Raw genomic sequence first — 10,159 nt, forward strand, 5'->3', positions numbered from 1 at the left:
TTTCGAAAATTAAAATTACATCTTATTTTAAGTTAGCTGCCTGTTATGCACAAAGTTCCATGTTTCTAATATAAACTAGAATCATTTCTCCCTGACACAGCTCATCTTTCAGAGCCATACAAGTGTACTGGTGACTTCGAAAAAAATTCCACTGAGTGTGTCAAAAGCACATACATCCAGACTGCTATCTAACCCCTGTGTGGTACTTTCCACAAATAATCTGCAAATCTCTTCCTAAAAAAACTTATTCTCTCTTCTCTTCCTCCTACCGACGCAATTCAGTGACCACAATTGATACAGAGGAAGCCATTTTCTTACACTCATACTGACAGTGTTAGAAACTGGTACAGAAGTCACCCACAACTTCCCAGACCCACAACTAGAGATAGCCTGTGCTATACTTCCTCCAGTATCAGGTTTGATCCTGCAAAGCATAAACTAAGATACAAAGTTAGAGAGACGCTAAAAAAGCTTTCAGGATCACCCAGCCCTGCAGTAACAAGAGGAATAGCCAACATTGGCACTGTAAGCAAACATAACTATGAACTCTACCAGTTTTAGGGTTTTTTTTGTAGAAGAAATGCACTTAGAGTCTCACATTTAACCACTTGAGTCCAAGCACTTAAACAATTAAGCAGACCTGCTTACACAAGCACACCAATTTGCAGGATGGAGGTTCTTGGATGAAGAATACTTGCGTAACAGTTGAAAATCCTCCAACCTTGAGCACGTGCTCAGGGTTGGAGGATTTTTCAGCTGTTATGCAAGTATTCTGAAAAACATCATACCCATGTTCAGCAGAAACACACATGAGTGCTAGAAATATGCAGAGTTATAGGAAAGATGTCTTGTGAGAGAGAGGAGCAAGGAATAAAGAAGAGCAGAATTAAGTAACAACCTCAGAACATCTCATTTCATCTCGATTTTGGTGACAAAACTTGTCACTGGAATTGCCTTAAAAAAAAAATTTCTAAACAAAAATTCAGAGAACAGCCTCCCCATTGCCTGCTTCCCCCCACCTCCAACCTAAACAAAGCTTTGTTGAAGAAACACCAAAGCTATCAGGATCTGGGTTCAGGGCAAAGTCGGGCAGCCTGTTTTTCAAGCAGTCAACAGTCTTGCTGTGGAACTCCTCACATGTGATGGAAGCCAACAATCAGCACAGGCTTGGGGGTGTGGGACAAATTCAAGGAAAAGAGTTATTGAGGGCAGAACACACTGAAACCACATGCAGCTGAGGAAGTCCCCAGGCTGCAAGTGGTTTGGAGACTAGAAGAGTACTCTGTGGAGGTGTTATACATGCTCTTGCACACCTCCCTCTCTGTTGTTGTCAGAGACAGGATACTGGGCTAGATGGACTCTTGGTCTAACTGGTCTAACTCAGTTTCATTCTCCTTTTCTTCTGAGCACTATAATATGAACTGTCACAGTCTTCTGAACAGCAAAAATAGAGCACAGATTTCCCAGGATATCTGAGGCTATGGTGTAGGACAGTAGAACAGGAATGCAGCAAAAAGCACAGCAAAAAAGACAAGAAGGTCAGTGGGTAGGAGGGAGCTCAGCACAATATGCTGAGCTCAGCAGAAGTACGCATAATCATCGCTGAAGCATAATACAAAGATAAGCTTCAAGTTTTCTGTAATAATGAGAAAGTAAAGGACAAGGTCTTCCCAATACAGCCTTGAATTGCAACGTTTATAACAACTGGACTAAAAGTGACCCTTCAGAAATTACTTCATGAAAAGCTAAATTAAACCTACATGCCTTGACAGCTAACAGGGATTTTAAAACCAACGTATTTCTTGCATCTTCAGCTCACTAATACTGGAGAAAAGAGAATTTTCTGTTTACAATACAGTGTAGTACTGACTCCTCTGCCTTCTTCACTATCTAGAACTGATAAGAGGCTCTTAGTGGCCACAGTTTCTTTTGGCTGACTCCTGCTAGATTTATGCAACACAACACTGCCATCAAATCTCTCTCCGAGTTCTCAGTCCCTGTCAGCTTCCTCGCAGAAAGCTGGTGTGTTGAATGAACGAGTCCTGGGTGGGAAGATAAACCAAATGTGCTTAATTTTACTACTAGAAAGACAGTTCATCATAATTACAATGAACAGTCTAGAAAGCGGTCATTATTTCTTACTCCTGTATCGCTGAACATTAAAAGAAATGAAGCCTGCAGTAATGTATGAAGTTCAGCCCATACATTCAAAGCTTCTTTTCAAGTTGGACAGGCACACAGATTTCACAGAAGGATGTGTGATACACTGCGAATCCATTGTATACTGCAGTACCATCTGCAAGGTGAGGTAAGACATCTTGCTCTCCTATTAAAAATTGGAGTTGTTTTTTTTGAGGGGCGGGGAAGACTTCAAATACCTTCAGAAATCCTATTCCTACATTCTGAATTTTCAGCAGCGTTGGGTGAGGGGAATTGTTCTTTTTTCTTTTCAGTTAGTCCCACTGCGCACATCAAGTTACAATAAAACAAGGTTTAGAACCAAGAGAAACAAGTTTTCCTAAGACTATTTAAACACTTGAGTTGGTCTATGCTCACATTGTAATCATATGCAAACTGGCTATAGCAGCAATAATTTAAAAAAAAACAAACAAACAAACAACAAATATTCATAGCAACTTTTCTGGAGTTGCAGTCATTGTTCCTTAATACATATACTTACGAATAATACTTACTTACTTGTAAGTAATCAGCTGAGCTCACAAAAGCAGACAGCAACCTGCTGTAGCCAATAAGGCATTCTGATACTTAGTATTTTAGAAATAATCAACAGATACAAACCTCTTCTTTCGTTTTCTTATTTTCTGCTCTAAGCTCTTCATATTCGCCAATAGCTATACAAGAAAAAGAAAAAAAGTTAATATTGCAGCACCTCCTTTTCCAAAATGAGCTCTCCATTTCATTAATTTTAAAGTTCTGGCTATCTACACAGACTTCTTAAATAGCATGGGTCATAAACTTCATTAATAGCCTATGGATGAACTGGATATCCTTTTAGAATTGAAGTAATTGGAAAGTGTCCGAAATAGATGGTGGCTCCCAAAACAATCAATTTTTGATCAATGGAGAGTTAAACAATCTTATTGATTGAGTTCAAAAACTACAAGGTGAATGTACTGGCTTGCAGTCACCATTTCAAACACACACTGGCTCAAGTTACAGATCAATGCTAGAGACATGGTTAATGCAATTCTGTTACACATATGTACCTCCAGAGTAGCTGAGCACCTTTATTTATGTATTTATTTATTAACATTTTCTTCCAGCAAGAGTCCTATGATAGTTTTTTTTTTCTTTAAACTCCACAGTGGAGACATGAAAAGATGATACGATTTGCCCAAGATCACACAAGAACTCAGCTGTAGGGATCAGCAGGGAAGGGATGAACATCCAGGATGCTGGAGGTCCCCTGTTTCAAATCAGGAAATAATATGCAGAAACAATCGATCAGCTACCAATTCAGCTTCCAGTTTACTGCACATTTTTGTATGCCCTTCCTAAACTTATTATTTTACTACCTTAGGGATGTACCATCGTTGCCCCAACTTCCCGATTCTATTGTTCTTTCAGTGTCTCCCATATGGGCTGTTTGGACTTCGAGACCACAGAAATTTTACTTCCACTAGAAAGAAGCTGAATACACCCCTAAACATTAGAGAAAAACACCTTGATAGAAAGGAACATTTTTCAGTCTTTAAGATGCATACTGCAAGAATAAAATGAGAGGGCTGTTGACATTACTCTCCATCTTATTGCAGCCCCTCAGGATCTACTCAAATTTTTTCTCATACCTAAGAGAAGCTACACTAGCATACAGGTTTTATTTCAAGTCAATTTCATTAAAATTGGATAAAGGGTATGAATATATAGTTTCCAGCTGATTATAGCAGAGCTGCTGGAGTTTCATCTTAAACTTAACATGTCTTACCCTACATCTGAAGACATGACCATGTAGAGTCAGGTAGATTAGCCAACTGAAAACCTACTAGCCCTTTCTAGCTTTAGATAGTTAAACTTTTTCAAACAAGCAGCTCTTACAAGTTACACTTTACACTCTTGTGATGTCCCTCTTCTTCCCCCCTCCCCAGCTTTTCAAAATCCTTTGAAATAAAACTAATTCAAGCTGCTCCCGAAACCTAGGTCCACAGCATCACTGTTCTGCTTGCCTTCAGCATGCCTGTTACTCTCCACAGCAGCACAGAAGTACCTCAGATATAAAAAAACTCAGATTATCCTAACTCCTCTTTTCTCCAAAATCACTTCATTTTAGAGATGCAGGACATGAAGTGTGGGATAGAGGCAGCAGTAATAGCTCCTGGGCTAGCAACTTAAAACACAGGACTCTGCTCCTCATGTGTCCAGACCAGCAATGGGGAAATGGTAAGACCCTGCAGACTATATTAACTGGAAAGGGAAACTGAAGAACACTAGAAATCTCTTAGCCAGAATCTCGGCTCTGCTGTTACTAGCAAGCACTGAAAAATTTCCAGGGCTCTCAAAGAAAAAAAGTTAAATAAAACCATTGAAAACAAAGTCACAGGCCACATGCAAAGTCATAGGAAATCTGATAATTCAAACAGATGGGGAAAAGGTCCTCACTGCTGCTCATCCGAGTGAAAAGGCAGAGCTAAAGAGTGGAAGGAACAAAACCAGGTTTCTTAACAGTGTGCCCTGCATCCCCGTGCCAGTAAAACAAGGTCTCTCATCTACGCTTTCATTTCATTCCCACTTCTACTTACCCACCCATGAGATCCCTACCCACCTCCCATACTCAAGAAGCAGAAAAAAACAACAGGTAGGTGAACAGGGAAGAAACCATGCTGATGCAGTTGCTCTAAGAAAGGGCACCTAAAGTAAAACAACGTACTTCCTACACAGGAACGCAAAAGCTGTGATCACTGTTCCTCTTCTAAGCCATTTCCCTGCTCGCTTTAGGAAAATAAGGGAACAGATTTCTAGCACCCAGACACAAGAAAAGGAATGAAAGCAGCATCAACAGATAGAATTCAAGCTTCTTCATACCTGAAAACTGCTAGCGTTTGCTCACTTTAAGGCAAACTCATACTTGCTATTCAGTACTTTATAAATGACTGAAAAATACAAATATAGATTTGCCCCACCCTCAACAGCTCTCCTCACACGCTCTGCGAACTGAGAACTCTGAATCATCAGCCCTTAAGGCATGGATACAAGAACAAGTTACCAAAAAACAAGGATACCAACTTACACAACACTCCAGCGATCCCCAGCAAGGGCTCACCTGTGTGAGACTGGAAACTAAACTGCCTGTTCAGGGTAGCCTTTCCGTCTTTTGCTGCAGATGGCAATCCACGGCACGTTCATCGTGGAATGCAAACACAAAATCATCAGCTACTCCATGCTGCACTCACACGGCACCTTTCTTCAGTGCCTTTCCACCATGCCCACCCCCTTACTCTCACTGCAAAACTATTAGCTCTTCCCTCAATACAGCTAAGACAGCATAAGGATCTGGTATCTTAAAGTAAGCTTGCTTTTCATGGATGGCAACCTCTAGATGCTCCCATACAGATCCCATAATTTGGATTTTTGAGTATGGCTTTATTAAACACTAAATCTAATGAAGAAACCGATGTTTTTATCAGGCATGGAAACATAAATAATAATTAATAAGTGACTACAAAAATTTTCTCCTGGATATCAGATTCTCTGCAAAGGCAGAGTATGACTTAGAAGTTATGAAATGTGACTGGAAAGTTGGTGGATTTTTTTCATTTTTTCATTAGTGGAGGGGGCTATCGGGAAGTTTTTATACAAAGTTTTTCAAGTGTTTTATGTACAATGAAGTTTTGAGGCCATCTCAAAAATAGTCAAGAGCCTACACAACCTTCACTGAAGCACTAAACGGCATAAAGGTGACAGTGATCTCTACTCTAAGACTACCCTAGAACAATTAATACCAGCAGCACTGGTAAACACTTTACGTGTTTCAAATCTCATATAGATTATTGAGCCTTAAAATCTCTTCAGCAGATTAAAAGGTACCATTATCTCTCATTTATGGATTAACAAACCATAAGTCCTTTTGTATAAGGACTTCTCTAAACCTTCTCTGGGAGACAGGACTACTTTTTCTCCTTAACTTCTGAAGGCTCTCACACAATATATACAGCAATGGTGCCTGAACATCTCAAAACTTCTTACATCTCACCTTGACTCAATCAGATTATGCTAGATATAAATTACTCTAGAATAAAGATAACTCTTTCCAATAAATCAGTGTTGAACAAACAAGTTAAGATGCTTCGCTAAAGGTGCTACTAAAATTCCAGAATTATACATCATTTTCTCAAAGAATCAATATTGTAGCATATCTGATATTAAAATGCCTACATTGCACTCATAAACCTCCAGTGAATCCTGAAGAACTGTAATAAATATGTATCAGAGACCTCTTGAGATGTTGTCGCTGTCTGGCACTAACTTAAATTTATCCTTAATAAAATTATTCCTGATACACAGCAGAATTATATAAACAATTTATCAGGATCCAAATCACATTACTTTGCTTCAGGCTACCTTCATAGAGCCCGAGTTTCAAGACTAAGGAAAGAAAAAAGCTGGAAAAAGGAGAAAAGAACAGAGTATTTTGGTTTATAGCTCTTAACCCACCCAAAACATATTCACAGCCCACCCTGTTCTTACTGTAAAACTACAAAATAGCCAACAACGTTCTCCTTCATAACATGACCATGCTCATTCACCAACTACTCGCTCCTCAGCTCAGTTGACCAGAAGAGACTGTCCTATCAACATGTACCGATGCACTTTATTAAATTAAGCAGGTAGTTTTGTATACAGAAGCTCCTTTAATTACGTCTTAGTCTTTTGAGTTTTAGTTGAGAACCTGTGGCTCCTGAACCTGGATTTGCTAACAGAAGATATGTACGATCTAAATTGGATGTTTTATATATTAGGTACTTACTATGGCTAAAGAACACTTATTAGTAAAACGAGGTCATAATTATATGACTATAATTCATAGCAAACAACAGAAAAGACACTTTCATTTACACGGAGTGAGATGGTGAGACTCTTCCTACTCTTTTTATTAAAAAATTCATCAACCTCTTCTCTAAAGCTATGTATTAAAAAAGTACAAATTAAAAACTCAACCTTAGAAATGCTACATGCATACACTTTAGCATTTATACTGTAAACCAGGTGGTCTTCAAGTAGATTGAGAGTCTTTCCATGCCAAATCAACAAGTAATGCCACATCAATTTAATCAAAAAGTAAGTAGAGCTGTCAAGGAAAACAAGTGTCATTCCGCTATTTATTCTTCTAGACTATGGACCAGGCGTATCTTTACTGGTACAGGCAAAAGAAAGAGCTTACAGGACAAGAAGTCCTTCACTCCAGATGAAACAAGCTAACCTAATGAAGTCATTTTTTGTTGGCATAATTAACACCTGATTTTTTGCATGTTCTCTCTCTCATTAGGGAGAGAATTACCCCGACAACAACACTGCACCAGAAGCTTTAATGGGACAACCCATCTCAGATAGCAATAGTGTCCCTACAAGCAAAACATGCACAAGACCCGTCAATTGCTGTCAAGAGTATAAAAAAAAAAAATCAAAAAGGCTAAATTTTTTTTAATGAGACCCCAAAATTTGCATCGTGCAATGTTACAGCTTCCTGGCAACTGGGCAGGGAAATTAAACACACCACAGCCTGATAAAGCCTAACCATTAAGCTCACACCAAAACATCTGCCTTCACAAATTTCTGAAAAACCGATATGGTTCAACAACAAGAAACTAAAGTGGAAAACACTTTTAAACTTTAATAAATTAAGAAAGCATTCAAACAGGATGGGTTATGCAATCTTACAGCTTCCTGGCAACTGGGCAGGGAAATTAAACACACCACAGCCTGATAAAGCCTAACCATTAAGCTCACACCAAAACATCTGCCTTCACAAATTTCTGAAAAACCGATATGGTTCAACAACAAGAAACTAAAGTGGAAAACACTTTTAAACTTTAATAAATTAAGAAAGCATTCAAACAGGATGGGTTTTGCTGAGGAATGATAAATGCTGTGTATGAACACCCACATACACAGGTACATGGGGCAGAAAAAAAATAACCTATAGAGCAGATGACTAAACAGGGGAATGCAGCTGCCAACAAGATATCCTACCCTTAATAAAGAAATTTCTCTGGCCATAAAAATTACCCCTCTGCCACAAAGAAGAATAAATTTGTCAAATCACATTAAGAGCTTGTCAATGCCATATACTTTAAAAGTACTGTTCTGAGATATTGCTGTCAGATTGGCAGTCTGTACCTTGTAAGATATATGGTATTCCCTTACTCAAAGTTTCTGGTATTTTTTAAAATTTTGCTTTTGAAGAGATCAAATACATCTTTTTAAAAAAAAAAAAAAAAAAATCATAGAGAGCCACGTGCTTGAGACTAGAGACCGGAAATCATCACACTTCGTCAAAACCAGCCAACAAACACAGAGCAAGATAAGACCTCTAAAACTGGTGAAGAAAACCCAATATAAACATGTTTAGTATAGTTCTGTAGTATAGTATATTTTAGTACAGTTTAGTATAGATCTGTAGTTAACAGTAGTTGTTAAGCAGAGTAACTTAGCAAAGTGACCAGAAATGTGAATATGACAGTGGCAGCTGAAGTGTAATTTTACTTAGTTTATAAACCCAGATGTTTTGGTTGCTGACCCCTGTTTTCAGATGAACAAAGAAGTGACCACAGTGGAAGATTACTCTGCCTTTAAGGGCAAAGTACCAGCAGTGCCCACAAAACCAAAGGCAAACAAGGCAATCTTCCAGACAGGTAACCGACTACTGTCATGACGCAGCTGTTAGTTCACTACAGTTCCTTGGGTTCTGCAACCAACCATTAATAACACAAAGCTTTGTCCATCAGATTTTGTTTTGTTTCAATTTTAAGTCTTAGCCATAGGAATTATAAGGGCCAGTTGAACAGAAATGTGCACTGCTGGAAATACCACTAAAAGTACAGTTAGGTAATACTAATATTTACAGTGGATCTGCTTTATCTAACCAAATCATCTCAGAAAGCCATTCACAGGATTAAAACTCAAACGGTACTTTTAAGTCCCAAAATGAATCATCAATACAGAGATTGTGTTTCTTCATGATGTTCAGCTTAAACTTAGTAATGGAGCAACCCAAAGAATGACCGGTATCAGGTATCTGAGCCTAACACACAGGACCTGGAAAATTCAGCATGGGTGAAAGATAAGCATATCTTGCACACAGACAGCTTCAGTGTCCTTGTCGCCACTCAGAGCTCTGCCAAACAGCCAAGGGAATTTGCTCAGACACCAGTCAGCATCACAGCTGCCACTGAGCATTGAGCAGGCAGCTACCAAACACCTGCCTCAGGTTCAATCTACTGACCTTGCTGAGGGAAAGTATAGGCAGTTGCTGAAACATGAAAGCAATCAGCCACCTACACTGCTGTTTACCTTCCCCTCTACCTTTTGCAGATCCTTCCATCAGCTGCATTTACTTCCAAAGTAATACTGTTTATCTACAACTGGAAGCACTAAAGAGGAAAAATAAGAGGAAGTTTTTTCTCCTCTTCTCATGCTGCTTCTGTTTAACAGAGCATCCTAAAATTGCTTGAGGAAAGTTAGTATCTCAAATAGTCTTCTTTTGTCAATAAGAATGGAGGGCAAACTATATATGGAAACTTACAGTTTGTATAGTATATAAGGAGGAAGCAAATTTACTTACCAACAGTAACAATATTAAGGTCATTACTGTTAGGATAATTTTATGCATCTCATTACCTTTTCATCACTTGGACTCTTTACTTCGTCTTGTCAATTAAAATAATTCAACTACAGTGTGCTACCATAATTTTGCATTGTTTTAGATGCAAAACAGCATATATAAGAGTATTTTCAAAAGAAGTTTTCCACTGAGTGACTTTTCACCCTCAAAAAACAACTTTCTTGCCAGCCATATAATGACAAAAACATCTGTTAGCTTCTCAACAACATACTAAGAAGTTCTACATTTGGGGATGAACATCCACCAAGAACACTTCCTTATAGGACAGTCTGCTGACTACAGTTTCTATTTCAACATCTTAAG

The 10,159-nt window shown here is 38.6% G+C and overlaps 1 protein-coding gene across 1 annotated transcript in view; it reads right to left on the reverse strand.

Moving 5' to 3' along the window:
* Positions 1 to 2,844, reverse strand: part of KIAA1598 (KIAA1598 ortholog) — a 55,608-nt gene extending 52,764 nt beyond the window's left edge. The window contains exon 1 of the mRNA XM_010286505.1: positions 2,800 to 2,844. The gene's annotated coding sequence lies outside the window, so the exon portion shown is untranslated. The remainder of the gene's footprint in view (positions 1 to 2,799) is intronic.
* Positions 2,845 to 10,159: the final 7,315 nt, after the last annotated feature.

The sequence above is a fragment of the Phaethon lepturus genome, unplaced genomic scaffold (assembly GCF_000687285.1).
Source record: "Phaethon lepturus isolate BGI_N335 unplaced genomic scaffold, ASM68728v1 scaffold29864, whole genome shotgun sequence".
Lineage (NCBI taxonomy): Eukaryota > Metazoa > Chordata > Aves > Phaethontiformes > Phaethontidae > Phaethon > Phaethon lepturus.